The sequence below is a fragment of the Oryctolagus cuniculus genome, chromosome 8 (assembly GCF_964237555.1).
Source record: "Oryctolagus cuniculus chromosome 8, mOryCun1.1, whole genome shotgun sequence".
Lineage (NCBI taxonomy): Eukaryota > Metazoa > Chordata > Mammalia > Lagomorpha > Leporidae > Oryctolagus > Oryctolagus cuniculus.
Window position 1 is genome coordinate 23,537,756 of NC_091439.1, and position 15,786 is coordinate 23,553,541.

General features: G+C 42.3%; 1 long non-coding RNA gene across 2 annotated transcripts in view; it reads right to left on the bottom strand.

The window, feature by feature from the left end:
• Positions 1-15,786, bottom strand: part of LOC127483152 (uncharacterized) — a 33,102-nt gene that overhangs the window by 14,982 nt on the left and 2,334 nt on the right. The window contains exons 2-3 of one of the 2 annotated variants that reach the window (XR_011378238.1): positions 6,530-6,655; positions 4,146-4,268 (exon numbers count right to left, since the gene is read on the bottom strand). This is a non-coding gene — a long non-coding RNA (uncharacterized lncRNA). The remainder of the gene's footprint in view (positions 1-4,145; positions 4,269-6,529; positions 6,656-15,786) is intronic. The other variant, XR_007909103.2, reaches the window with a different exon arrangement.

Genomic DNA, 15,786 nt, shown 5'->3' on the forward strand with positions numbered 1-15,786 from the left:
GATAAAATTGGAAGAAAGGACCTGTCACATTCAAACAGTCTCTCTCTGAAATCTGCCTAAAGAGATACTGTTTCTGCTATCCCACAGGCTTAGGGAGATAGGCTCTATCCTTGGAGGAATGATTTGTTGTTTTTTGGGATAAGCATGGCCTGATCAGGGAGGAAATACTAGCAAACTCACATGGTTGAGCTAGTTGTTTTTTTTTTTTTCCCCAAGATTGTTATGTTTTCAGCAGAATCGATTTCCCTTACCTTGTTTACCTAGAGCTAGATTAAACAATTATCCCAACCAACTCTACATCACATTAGCCCACAGGACTGGGCTCCACACAAGCAAAGTGAGCTGAATTTATGTGCACCATTCCAGAAGTGGCACATCAGACCCTCGCATGTATACCTCTATTTCCCCAGGCTATTGGCCAGATACACAGACTTCAGCAGAAGACCTGGAAGTTGGAGGGGACAATGAAGCCACATTACATAAAGCCACTGAGTAACGTGCTGAAGGCCACCTGCCAGGCTGGGACATCCTTACTGAACTTCCCATGGTAAGAAATGATCTATCCAAAGAGCTTTTATCAGTTATAAAGCTGAATAGCTGAATCCTTGTCTATCTCTCAATTTTCTGTAATCCTGGAAGCAGAAAGAGGATGTTTTTTGATTGCTTTAACCTACACAGATTGTAAAGTTGCCTTGAGTAGGATGTGGGACCCACAAGAGGGTACCAACAGGGCCATTTGTTGGGCTTCATATCTCAGAGTGCTCCAAAGTTTGGCTAAAGTTCAATGTCACCTGTGTCTATGCAACAGAGCACAGTCATCTCAATGCAAACGTGGCATTTCTTTTAATTTCCCCTTGAATTATACTCCAACAAACTTTTCTGTGAACCATATTAAAAATAATTGTAGAGTTTGTTGCAAGTCATTCCTAAGTTTTTCCCAGGAGCAGTCCAGTTTTATACATAAGAGGGCCTAGGTTATGCTTTAAGTACAGTTCAGTAATGTTATATGATCATACACATATGCTTATGCTCTTGTCTCAAAGAATGCAACAACAATTCCTTGCATGGTGAAGGCAATGCTTCCTAAATTAGGCAAAAAATAATTCTTTTTGTGAACATTTTTTTGGGGGTAAAAATGTTGAAAAGGTGTCAATTTGTATAAAAACTGCTTTTCCTGCAGACATTTGTACTCTCCCCCCAGGAGAACAGGGTCAAAGGCTATATATTTCAATCCATAATCTAATGCAAATTTTGAAATTACTTTGACTTAGTCAACAGGACCACTCTTGTTTCTAATTCATTAAACATGCATCCATCCCTAAGTAATACTAGAAGCTGTTCTTGGTTAGATCACTTCTTCACTTTCTGAACCTTAGAATGAGTTGATCAGGAAAGTCTTGTTTTTCTCCCTGATGTAACACAAAAAGGAGCCAATGGAAACTGATTATGTAGGGGCTGGTGCTGTGGTGCAGTAGCTTAATCCTCTGCCTGTGGCGCTGGTATCCCATAAGGGTTCCAATTCTAGTCCCAGCTGCTCCTCTTCTGATCCAGCTCTCTGTTGTGGTCTGGGAAAGCAGTAGAAGATGGCCCAAGTGCTTGGTCCCCTGCACCCGCATGGGAGACCTGGAAGAAGCACCTGGCTCCTGCCTTCAAATCAGTGCAGCTCTGGCAGTTGCAGCCATTTGGGGAGTGAACCAACAGACGGAAGACCTTCTTCTGTCTTTCCCTCTCACTGTTTGTAACTCTACCTCTGAAACAAATAAAAAAGAAAAGAAAAGGAAAGAAAAGAAAAGAAAAGAAAACTGATTATGTCCAAATGAGCAGTAAATAGAAGGCAATGGGGCCCTGAACTCTTTTGAATACCAGGCATATACTAAGGTACCTGTGTTTGAAGCTGTATTCATCCTGACACAATGATACTCTGAGATAAAACGACTACTCTCAAAATCTTCACAAGATACAAATGTTGAGAACCTGAAGTACGAAAGAACCTGAGCACTGGATTTTCTGTAAGATGCAATCATCCAAGTAAGCCTTGACTCCTGAGAGATTCCTATCATGAGTGACTAGATGGTCTGTGCATGGACTTTTATTTTTTATCTATACAACTTAAAATTGGATTTTCCTTTTTTTCTCTGTAATATCTGGCTCGAAAGCCTATTCAACTTGACAAATTCATGCCAAATAAACCAAGAGTTTAAATAGCCTGTAAATCACCAGATAGCCCATAGATGTTACTTTGTGAAAAGAGGTCAACTACACTGTTCGCACACACACACACATGTGCATGAACATGTTAATTGAAAATGATCTATGTATGTTTTTTTCATATAACCTGTTGAGTTCATTTTTTAATATAAAAACCTTCTTTTTGATATCTTCATATTTCTTTACATTCTGCCTCACATCAAGCCAGGCTTCATAACATTCTTATTTTATTAGTTTTAATCATATTCATGTTAGATAAAAGCAGTTCTAAATTAATTGTGTTTATTACTTCATGGGCCAAGGTTTGTTTTCTTTTTGTCACCTTAACAATATTTTCTAATGATTTAAATTCTATATAGCTTTATTTGCCACTTAAAACACTTGTGGTGGGCATTTGGTACGGCAGTTAAAGGTCATTTGGGACATCCTAATCTCATATCAGTGTATATGGATTCTAGCCAACTTCCACTTCCAATTCCAGCTTCTTGTTGAAATGCACCCTGAGAAGCAACAGGTGTTAGGTTCCTGCAGCTCATTAGGGAGACAAGAATTGAGTTCAAGGCTCCCAGGTATTTGAAGTGTGAAACAGTAGATAGACGCTCACTCACTCACTTGCTGGCTCTCTCTTTCTCACTCTTTCTTTCTCAAACAAAAAAGAAACAGAAACAAAAACAAAACCCCTGGGGCCTGTGCTATTGGCATAGTAGGCTGAGCCTCCACCAGTGACACTGGCATCCTATATGGGTGCCAGTTCCTGTCCTGGCTACTCCTCTTGCAATTCAACTCTCTGTTATGGCCTGGGAAAGCAGCAGAAGATGGCCCAGGTGTTTGGGCCTCTGCACCCACGTGGGAGACCCAGAAGAAGCTCCTGGCTCCTGGCTTTAGATTGGCCCAGCTCTGGCCATTGCAGCCATTTGGGACATGAACCAGCGAATGAAAGACCTTTCTCTCAATCTTTCCCTCTGTCTGTCTCAAATAAATAAATAAATAAATATCTTTAAAAACAAAAACCCTTACATAATAAACCTAATTTATGTAAAGTTCAGGAAATAACTTACTCAATTATGAATACACAAGAATTGAAATATTATGGTTAGATTAAAATTTTAAATCCTTGTTTTCCTTTTTTTCCACAATTACTCAAATGTTTCTCAACATGATGACACATGAGGAGCACCTGAGGTGCTTTTAAGATCATCACTGCAGGCCAGCTCCATGGCTCACTTGGCTAATCCTCTGCCTGCGGCGCCGGCAGAGTCAACTAGTCCCAGTTGGGGCGCCGGATTCTGTCCCAGTTGCCCCTCTTCCAGCCTAGCTCTCTGCTGTGGCCCGGGAGAGCAGTGTAGAATGGCCCAATTGCTTGGGCCCTGCACCCGCATGGGAGCCCAGGAGGAAGCACCTGGCTCCTGGCTTGTAGCTGCCTGTAGCGGCCATTGGGGGGTGAACCAATGGAAAGAAGACCTTTCTCTCTGTCTTTCTCTCTCTCACTATCTATGACTATTTGACTACCTGTTAAATAAAAAAAAAAAAAAAAGATTACCACTGCATTGTGGTGCAATCGGTTAAGTTACCATTTGTGTCAACGGCATCCCCTATCAGAGTGCTGGTTAAAATACTGGCGACTCTGCTTCTGATGAGCTGCCTGCTAATGAGCCTGGGAAAGCAGTGGAAGATGGGCAAGCACTTAGGCTCCTACTACCCACATGCGAGACCAGGATGGAGCTGCTGTCTTCTGAGTTCAGCCTGGCCAAGCCATGGCTGTTAGAGTTATTCAGAGAGTAAACCAGCAGATGTAAGATCTCTGTCTCTCCTTCTCTCTGTTGCTCTGCCTTTCAAATAAGTAACCCTTAAAAAATGTGATTACCATTTCCAGCTCTACCCCAGACCAGCTGAACCCAAATCTCTGCAATATTACACAAATAAGCAAGCACACTAACCTTGCCAGGGCATCTAACATGCAGCCAGGGTTGAGAACGTTGCTTTATTCCAAAGCTTGAGATTCAGACATAAATGAAGTGTTTCAATAGCCATCCTTCCTGCAACCATCTTCACCAGCAAATCTGAGGAAGTGAGTCGAGAACTGGGAATTAGAGAGAAACTGACTCAAAATCTGAAAATGACCCAGATTTTGCTTTCTCATTCAGTATGAGAAAATACCTATATCTGACTATATAATTTTGAAAAATTCACAAGATCACTTCTTACAGTGAACTAGAGAGACACAAACACACACCATATGTACATGCATTCATGATCATATTTCTCTTCTTCTAAACAAGGATGTAGTAGCAGGTCCTGCTGAATATTTGCTTTAACAGCACAGAAATGTTTCTCACTGTAGATCATTACTCATTTAAGGTCTTCATTTAAGGCCTGAGAAACAGGTGCAACACTAGAAGTGGTAGTAAGTTGTTGTAGTAACAGCATTGTTTACTCCGTGCTTACTGTGAAGAAGTCACTGACCCATGACCTTTACATAGGTAAAACGAAGCCTTTTTTGTAGGTACTCTTATTAGCTCCATTTTACATGCTCCACAGAAATAACTGCCGTTATGTTTTAACACTTTCCTTTGAATTTTATAAAGGGGCAGTATGGAGACACTCATTTGAGCATGAGTATACTTTTGAAAAATGCAGTTAAAAACATTGCTTTTACAACACAATGATCGCAATAAATTTTTAGAAATTAATGAAATCAGTTATCCAGCAGCATACATATCTTTTTTTTTTTTAAGATTTATTTTATTTATTTGAAAGACAGAGTTACAGAGAGAGGTAGACACACAGAGAGAGGTCTTCCATCTGCTGGTTCACTCCCCAGGTGGCCACCATGGCCAAACCTGTGCTGATCTGAAGCCAAGAGCCAGGAGCTTCCTCCGGGTCTCCCATGTGGGTGCAGGGGCCCAAGCACTTGGGCCATCTTCCACTGCTATCCCAGGCCAAAGCAGAGACCTGGATCGGAAGAGGAGCAGCCTGGACTAGAACGGACACCCATATGGGTGCTGGCACTTCAGGCCAGGGCTTTAACCCACTGTGCCACAGCACCAGGCCCCAGAATATATATCTGAAGACAAATCATCTTCACTATTTGGTCAGACAAGAAAACCCTGTTTAATTCACTATTTACCCCTTCATGTCACATTGGGAAATTCTGACCATGTTTAGCACTCAAGAGTAATGATTAATACATTGTGCTGTTCACATTTTTCCTTCTATTTCTTTTGATTGGTTTCGTTTCTTTCACACATTCAACAGGGCTATTTTGCATTACATTTTATTTTATAAATCTACAGTAATTGCTTTTCTGGAATAGGTACAAAACAAATTTGAAGTAAATACCCTAAATGACCAGAGTTGTTTTTCAATCTTGACCTTAAGGAAATTTCCATACATAAAGTTCCAATCAGAGGCTGTGCTGCTCCTTTTCCTGCACAATCTCTCCAATAATTATAAATATTCTATTATCATATTTAAATGCTTAGCTAAACTCATAATTTTTGTTACTGGTGTTGCCTTGATTCATTTAATTAGCTTACCTACTCCTGCTTACTTTATCTCTCTTCTCTTCCCTCCCTCCCTCCCTCTCTCCCCCCTTCCTTCCTTCCTTCCTTCCTTCCTTCCTTCCTTCCTTCCTTCCTTCCTTCCTTCCTTCCTCCCATATGAATTTACTGAGAATATACTATTCTAAGTGTTAATATAGATAGGACCCTGCTCTCTTGACACTTAGGTTTAGTACTAAGGAAAGAACTGCATAACTCTGTAAAAATATTTTCTAAAATAAGGAAATTTTCTTCTCCTATATGTCCTCTGATAAACTACACAGCTAGATAGGTAAAGGTAGCCACAGAGGCAGAGAGAGGAACAGAGAGAGATTAGCCCATCTTCAACTTTTCTCACTGAGGCATCACCTCTGTCCTGAATGTTCTGGTGCCTGGGAACTTTCATGTGCCGACAAATTATGAATGAACATCAAATAGCAAATGGAACTCGTCAGTCACAAAGTCTGATTTGGAGGGAATTCTTTTGCATAGAATCATGTTCATCCCACAGATAACTGGATGGCACTGGTCAAAAACAAAGAATCTCGGAGAACCAGACTCCAAAGCAGGGCTGGGGAGCGTCCAGCGTGTGGGCTGTTTAAGGTCAGCAAAACCGTTTGGTCTGGTCCTGCCACGGTAACCACAGGTGCAAATCAATATTCGATAAATCTATAGCAGGTTAATTTGGGGGTTGATAATTCTGTGTGGTCTGCAAATAATGTTATAAATATCCAAATGGCCCTTGGCAGAAAATAATAATAATTAAAAAAAAGTTTCCCTACCCCTGATCCGAAGCAACTGGAGAGAACATGTAGACTTTGCTACTTGTAGAAAACTCCCACAAAGCACGGTTTTATCCATGTGCGCAGCTGCTGGCAAGTGGATTGTAGAGGCTTGTCTGAGATGTGCTGTGAGGATCAGAATTGTGTTTTTGAAATAATGGCTTTTCAGCAAATCCATTAAACTACAGATCACAAAGTCTTATCCGGTCAAATGATGGTTTCTGTTCCTAACAAAAGGATAAACCCTACCTATCCTTAAATGGTGAGAATTTTTGGTTTCTCTCCCACACACTTTATTTATCTTTTTTAAAGATTTATTTTATTTATTTGAAAGTCAGAGTTACAGAGAGAGGTAGAGACAGAGAGAGAGGTCTTCCATCCACTGGCTCACTCCCCAGATGGCTGCAATGGCCAGAACTGCGCCAATCTGAAGCCAGGAGCTAGGAGCTTCCTCCGGGTCTCCCATGTGGGTGCAGGGGCCCAAGGACCCAGACCATTGTCCACCGCTATCCCAGGCCACAGCAGAGAGCTGGATCAAAGAGGAGCAGCCAGGACTAAAACCAGCGCCCATACGGGATGCTGGCACTTCAGGCCCGGGCTTTAATCCGCTATGCCATAGCGCCGTTATATCCCACACACTTTAGGTTCCATTCTTTTCCCCTTCCCCCAAGGAACTTCTGCTAATTAATTTAAAAGACCAACAGACGTTTCTTATGATGCAGACTGCTGGGCATTGCGTATAGTAATCTGAACCCTAATTCCAATAAGCACACCCAAGTGTCAGATAGCATGAAAAGCAAGTAGAAAGGGATGGAGGTAAAATAACAACATACTATAAACGCTCTCAGAGAAACATAGAAGAGGTGAGAAAGATAATTGGAATTTATTCTAGGGAGAGTGGCCAGGTGAAGCACCTCTGAGAAGGTATCCTGTAAAGGAAGAGGTATTATCCCTGCAGGGGTAAGTATACAAGTATTCCTATGCAGAGAATGTCATGTACGAAAGTCCAGAAAACAAGAGAACCAGAGCTTGCTGCATTTGGGGACCTAAAAGAAAACCATTGTGCCTGAGGTCATGAGAGAAAGGTTATCAGAAAAAACAGGCAGGACAGACCATGAAAGTCATGGACTCATTTAATGACATTAGACTTAGAATTTCATTTTAATTTCTGTGGGGGAACTCACTGCTGGACGAGACCCTTAGTTCAGTTAGAAGACTACCATATTCATCATTGTTTGTTTAATTATTTATTTTCATCTTGAATGGTAGGGGCCAGATGGGGAGTGGGTAGGGAGAGTGAGATCTCCTATCTACTGGTTCACTCCCCAAATACCGACAACAGCTAGGGCTGCGCTAAGCTGAAGCCAGGAGCCTGGAACTCCATCCACGTCTCCCACATGAGTGGCAGAGGCACAGCTGAAGCCATCATCTTCTGCCTCCAAGGACGCATTAGCAGGAAGCTGGATCAGAAGCAGAGGTGCCAGGACTTAAACCACCATTCCAGTAGGAGATGCAGGTACTCCAAGCAATGACTTAACTCACCCCTACTGTATTCGTATTGATGTGAGGTCAGTGTTCTGGATAAAGGAGGTAATGGGGAGATGGAGATGAGAGGAAGTTTGAGGTTTATTATTAAGATTGAATTAACACACCTGAGTGATGGGTTAGATATCTGGGAGTAGGGCAGGGAACAGTGAGGGAAGGGGGAGAATCATGAAGGACCCTTAGCTTGAGGACCTGGGTAAGTGGTGGTGGCGGTGGAACTTACCATATGAAAAAGAATGGCATGGGGAGAATGTTCAGTGTGTCAGATACTCATTCTATGATACACATAAGTCAGCAATATGAATATTTAAACAACTGGATATGTGAGTCCCAGGCTCAGAGAAAATAAATTCAATTGCATTAGTTTAAAGATGACTAAAGCTGACAGAGATCACCTAAGTAGAATATAAAATGAAGAAAAGTGGCCACGAACAATCCTTAGGTGCAAAGCCCAAAGAAACCCCAACATTTACCTGTCAGACTAAGCAGTCAAAACAGTAGTGCTGGCTGGCGCCGCGGCTCACTAGGCTAATCCTCCGCCTTGCGGCACCGGCACACCAGGTTCTAGTCCCGGTCAGGGCTCCAGATTCTGTCCCGGTTGCCCGTCTTCTAGGCCAGCTCTCTGCTGTGGCCAGGGAGTGAAGTGGAGGATGGCCCAAGTGCTTGGGCCCTGCACCCCATGGGAGACCAGGATAAGTACCTGGCTCCTGCCATCGGATCAGCGCGGTGCGCCGGCCCCAGCGTACTGGCCGCAGCGGCCATTGGAAGGTGAACCAATGGCAAAGGAAGACCTTTCTCTCTGTCTCTCTCTCTCACTGTCCACTCTGCCTGTCAAAAAAAAAAAAAAAAAAAAAGTAGTGCTGAAGGAGGTCGGGAGAAGAGAACAGTTCAAGGAGGAGGCCATGCTTAACCTAGCTGAGCATTGCTGAGTTCTGAGACAGGAGGAAAGAAATATTTGCATTGGTTCTAGCACAGTGGTGATCACTGGTGACCACAGAAGTTTCAGTGAGTCTGGGCAAAGGCCAGAATACCCTGGGTGGACTGAACAGAATTACAATTACTGTAACAGTTCCAAAAATTTTCCTGTAAAAAGGCAGAAAAGGGGCTGGTACTGTGGCATAATAGGCTAAGCCTCCACCTGCGGTGCCGTCATCCCATATGGGTGCTGGTTCATGTCCCAGCTTCTCCTCTTTTGATGAGTGCATGGGAGATCCAGAAGAAGCTCCTGGCTCCTGGCTTTGGATCGGCTCAGCTCTGGCCATTGCGCCCACTTGGGGAGTGAACCAGCGGATGGAGGATCTTTCTCTCTGTCTCTCCCTCTGTCTGTAACTCTACCTCTCAAGTAAATAAATAAAATATTAAAAAAAAAAGTTGGGGAGAGAAGAATGAGAGGAAAGGGATTTTTTTAGGTGACACCAGCACATAATTGTATGCTGATAGGAATACTCCAATTAAATGAGTGTTATTAGGGATTGGGAGAGAAAAGGGATGACTAAAAGAGCTGAGTTCTTAAGAAAGTGAGAGGGGACAATGTTCTAGGCAAAAGTAGAAGTACTGGCCTTCACAGGCTGGAGGGAATTTTCTCTCTTGGAAACAACAGGAACAATAATTGAGGTAAAAGTGGATTAGTGTTTCGACCCGGTGGTGGGGAAATGGGCAGTTTGATTCCCACGGCTTTCTCTTACAAATGAAATGTGATGTGAAATCATAAGGTCAGAGTAGGACACTAAAATGGTATGGCAGGACAGAAGATATGAAATATGCAAAGAGGAATGGGAATATGAACACACTAGAGAATAGGCAGGAATTCCTGGAGTTGCCAATGTGCAGTTTACATCAACAATTGAAAGTAAAATGGGTCAGCTTAGTAGTACCATCTTTGATAATATAAAAACGATAACAATGGATAAGTGGGAACTGCCCTGAACTCTCATCAACCCAGAGGTCCCTATGGTGGAAGTAGATGGCTCGATGGGCCATGCTGACGCCAGTGTCTCTCTGTTCCATTGCTCACATGCTCAGAAAACTGATCCAGCAAGAAGGAGGGCTGTTCCTCTGTGCAGAGTGCCAAGCGGCTCCTTTCCTCAACCAGAAACTCCAGATAAGGCATCAAGACCCATGTGGAGTCCCAAACAGGCCATGCCTCTCAGCGACAATAACAGAAACTCAAGCACAGAATTGTACGTGACCTGATAGAGAGAACCATTAAGTCCACAGCATGTTAGAGCTGGAGCAGCCTGTAGATAAGATCAATTCCAACAGCTTCATTTACAGAAGAGAAACTGGATGAGGAAGGGCCTGGTCTGAGCTTTCACATTAGTTACTTGTAGCACTATGCCAACAACCGCAGCTAGATAGCTTAAATGAGAACTAGAACAGGCCTGGATATGGGAAATAATGTTATGTTCTCCCCTTGTTCCTCCCCGGTGACCTTACTGTGTGGTGAGAGAATCAGTCAATGGAAATACATTAACGCTGCTGTCTTGTGACTGGCTCTGTGTGATTACAGCTCGATGGATATTTAGGAATTAGTATCAATGGCAAAGTGTGCCAAAATGAGTGATTAGTCATGCTGCAGTCTTGACCTACATAGCAAATTAGGCACAGAGCTGGGATTAAAATTCTGACACCTGTGCTTTTCAGTCTAAGGCTGGCTCCCTCAATTGTGCTCGACTGTTGTTCATGAGCCCTGTGGGAATGGCTTTCATTCTGACAGGGAAACTGTTTATGAAAGCATGCGTCCAAACAGCCCAGTAGAAAGGACAGGAAGAAGGCCTGGAGTTCCTCCTCTCTGATAATGTTGACACGGTGTGGTTTAAAGACCTGTGTGCCTAACAGCTGCCATGGTCAGCTAGGTCTCGATACCCTGAACGTCACGGCATGTAGCTACAACCTCGTCCATCCAGCTTTCTGGTGAGAGAGGACAGCACACTCTTAAAAAGAACAGAAAAAGAAAACAAGTCTGGTTTTGGGGTACCCAGGGACAAGTAATAATTTAAAACAAAAATTGAACAATTGAGTGAAAAAATAATAAGAAAAGATAAAGGGAACAGATATATTATAGGGAAGAGTTTTCTGTTGGTTTTGGCTCAAGTCCCAAATGGTTTTTTCTAAGCTGACTTTCCATAACGAGGCTCTCAAAACATTTAATGACACGAAGTTTGGAAGAGTTCCGGTTAATGATAAAGGCAAAGAAACCCAAATTAAATGTCAACATTATATCAGACTGACATAAAAGGAAGTCATTTGATAATTCAAAGGAGCACAGAAAAGGAAAAAAGGTTATTTTTAGTAAAAATATTCTATTGTTCTGAAATTTTAAGTTAGTAAGGGAACAAAGAGCAAAGAAATGACTATCATCAGCTTCATGCACACTCTTGAAAAGATCTTTGTCATAACCTTCCCTTTCCATCTGCACTTCCTGCAGCTTAAGTTCCAGGGGTTTTGGGGCTCTGAAAATTCTTGTATCTAAACCATATATACATGGCCCAGAGAAGCAATAGAGCCTACCATCAATGACAAGAAAAAATTGACAATGAAAGTAAAAATGAGGTAAAAGTGATAGCAAGCAGCTGAAATAAACAGAGGCATTAGATAGAGGCAAAAGGAGTACAGTGACAAATCAAAGTCAAGTTAATGAACAAGATGGTGACAATTTAAAGCAAATAGAATCCCAATGCAATTGTACAGCTCTTAATACCATAGCCTGGAGCCTGACTTCCAGTCATAAAATCCCCAGTCTTGCACCTGCTCACCACATGACCTCAGGCAAGTCACTCTACTCCTTTAAGTTTCCATGTCCCCATTTGTATAATGCAAATAATGATACCTCCCTCAAAAAGTCATCCTAAGAATTAACTCAGACAATCTGTGTAAAGTGCTTAAAACAAATAGTGCCCGCCTACCTATTTAGCACTCACAAATGACAGCTTTTCATTACTAAGTCTTATTCAGCACATTTACTGGTGCCCTCCACAGGCTACATGCTGCAGGAGATATATGAGTAGACAGCCCTGACTGACAAGCCCTGGAAACCCAATTCCTCTGTAGGGTTATCTGTGGTAAGTGGGATGCAAAAATCACTGTGGTTCAATCATCTCTTTATTTTTTTCATTTCTACATAGAAAAATGTCTCTCACTGAATTCTTCTTACATACTGCTTCTAGAAATCCCCCCATTATATGCTTTTACAACTCACTTGCATGATCACATCTGTCCCTAAAATCAGACCCTAAATCCTTGGTGGGAGGGGCTGTACCTTATTCCCAAGAGAATCTAGCATAAGGCTTAACACAAAGGAGGTAGCCATATATAGCTGGTCTCCAATTTGGGACAGTTGGACTTAGATTTTGACAACACAATCTTGTGACAGAAATACGCATTTAGTAGCAACCACACCTTGAATTCTGAACTTCGATATTTTCAGGCTAAGGTGTGCTACTGGATACTTTCATGATGCTGGATAACAGCAAGGCCTAGGAGGGGTAACAAGGGAGACTCTACCATATAGCACATTGCTAAACTAGGATGCTCTGTAGTTCAGCTATAATGAATCCATTTTCAATTTACAATATTTTTAACTTACAAACTTAGAATGGGTTGATCAGGATGAAACCCCACTAAAAGTCAGATATCTATCTATCTGTACACCTGAGAACCTGCATATAACACAGATGTATACAGTATATAAAGTATGCATATATACATGTACATATGGTATATATGTATACAGTATACACAGTATGAGTATATATTTATATATTTGAGTATCTGTATACATCACTGAATACATAGACTTTTTAAAAAGTTTTAGATATTAAAAATTTAGATTCTTGTTTCCCCCTACTCTCATCCTGACCTGTCCTTGTAGTCTCACTCTTCTATGTGCCCAACATATGCTGCCCTTTCTAATCTTTCAACAGTCCTGGGAGGAGGTGTAATCTCTCCAGATTTAAAGAGAAGACTGTGGCTCAGCACAATTGGAATAGCCTATGTGGCAGAGCTGAGATGCTCATCCTGATTTGTCTGGCACCAAAGCCCAAGTCCTCTACTGCATCAGTGTACTTCTCCAAACAACTGTGGGAGACCAGGAAGAGGGAAAAGTCCTAGGGTCAGGGCATGTGAAACCAAATGCCACAGTTATCCATAGGAAATCAATTTTAAAAATACAAATGCCGGGGAGAACATTTAGCAAGCCCCTGGTTAGGACACCCATGTCCTATATCACAGAGCCGGGTGTCAGTCCTAGCTCTACTCCTGCTAATGTGAACTCTGGGAAGGAGCAGGAGATGGCTCATATAATTGGGTGCCTGCCACCACATGGGAGACCACTGTTTATTTCTTGGTTCCCGACTGTGGTCTGAATGCCTCAGACTGTTGTGGGCATTTGAGGAGTGAATCACAGGATAGGGGGCTCTTTTTCTCTTTCTGTCTCTCAAATAAATAGATGGGTAAAAAGATAGATAGGTAGATAGAGAAATGCAATTTAATGATAATAATAATAATAATAATATCAGCATTTATACTTAGGTATTATAAATCCCTTATTCTAGTTTCAGAATGTTTTATTGTTTCATAGACATATGGAACATATTTTAAAGGATTCTCCCCTTTTCTGTCATGTGGTTCATTATTTATGAGTTTATTGTAAAGAAAGAACATTTTTCAAATAATTGAACAGGCATTAACTTTTAAAAAGTACATTGTGGAAAAAAAGTACATTGTAGGTGGGCACTGAGATGTGGCAGAGTTAGCCACCACTTGGGATGTCTACTTCCCATATTAGAGCACCTGGTTACCGTCCCAGCTACTCTACTTCTGATCCAGCTTCCTGCTAATGTGCACACTGGGAAGGACAGATGATGGCTCAAGTGCTTGGGTCCCTGACACCCATGCAGAGGACCCAGATGGAGTTCTGAGCTCCAGACTTTGGCCTGGCCCAGCTTCAACTGTTTGTGGTGGGGGGGAGGTAACCAGTGGATGTGAAATTCCCTGTCCCACAACACACACACACACACACACACATACACCCTGCTCTCTCTCTTCCTTTCAAATAGATGAAAAAAAGTAAATAGACATGTTTTTTGAAGCACAGGTCATCCATCATTGTAAAATATAATATGGATCAAACCCTGTATAATAAATCTTCTTCACATAAAACTTTTATTGAACCATTAAAATATGTATGTGTAGGAGGAATTGTATTCTCAAATGTTATAATTCATTTTTTAAAAGTCTGAGGTAGAATTCCCTTTGAACATGTCATGTACATTAAGGGAAAGATGCAAAAGCAGTGTTAAGGTTAAGGAAAGTCCCATTTGCTCTTAAGAAATAGGGCAGCTCTGCTTCTGACTCAGACACACATTTAAGTTCAATCTGCCACTACCCTTTATGAAATAAGATCAACTCACTACACTGGAACTCTGGGGAAACCTGCTACTTCTATTTAGTCTGGCTTTCTTGGCTGGTGGAGAGAGTTCCTCCTAGAGGCCAGCACTCACCTCTAAGCTGTCTCCTGGGGCTATTTGGACCAGCATTTTAGGGCTTTCACTTTACATGGATGCACAGTGAGGCCAGCCTTAGGGAAAGCAATTTGGCAATCCTGTGTGGTCAATAACTTGAAAGTTTTCATGTGTGGGGCTGGCGCAGTGGCTCACTTGGTTAATCCTCTGCTTGCGGCGCCAGCATCCCCTATGGGCACTGGGTTCTAGTCCTGGTTGCTCCTCTTCCAGTCCAGCTCTCTGCTGTGGCCAGGGAGGGCATGGAGGAAGGCCCAAGTCTTTGGGTTCCTGCATCTGCATGGGAGACCAAGAAGAAGCACCTGGCTCCTGGCTTCAGATCGGCGCAGTGCTGGCCGTAGTGGCCACTTGGGGGGGTGAGCCAAAGGAAGGAAGACCTTTATCTCTTTGTCTCTCACTGTCTATAACTCTACCTGTCAAATAAAAATAAATAAATGCATTTAAAAAAAGAAAGTCGTCTTCATGTGCTTTGAATCTGTCATCTCCCTTTTGAGATTCGATGCTGAGGCAAATTACATGACCTTGCCATTTGGGATACCACTAAGCACCCTGATGACCCTATTCCAAACTTTTGATTTTTAGCCCAACCAGCTCCCCCTGCAATCCTTCAACCCCATTTTGCTGCTTTTTAGGCTCCAGACCAGTTCTTCTGGAGCCCTCCTTTCCTTCACAGCCCATAGGAAATGCAGCAGGGAAGAAAATTTGTTCCACCAACAAAACCCACCCAGTCAACTCTCTGCACATCCGTTGCTACCTTCCTGTCATGTCACTAGCTGTTTCCAGAATCATTGTTGTAGTTCCTAATTATTCTCCTGCTGTAATACTTACTGCAAGACAGTCAGAACACACCCTTAAAATAAGATCAATGTAAATTTCCTTACTTAAAAATTTCCAAAGATTTCTCCCCTCACTCAGAATAAAACCCTAAGTGTCCTCACTCTTGACTGCAAGTCTACAAGTGATCTGGTCTCCCCAACAACCTCTCTGTTTCCATCTCCTTTACTCTGTTTCTCTCATTCTTTTCCACTCTTCATGCTTTCTTTGCCATTCTTCAGCATATCAAACACAATCTTCCTCAGGCCCCTGAACCTATGGTTCCCTCTTTTGGTACAACCAGTTCCCCAGATATCTGCATGTATCCCTCACTTAAAATGCCACCATAAGTGAAACAAGTCACCCTCTTGTACTCTACCT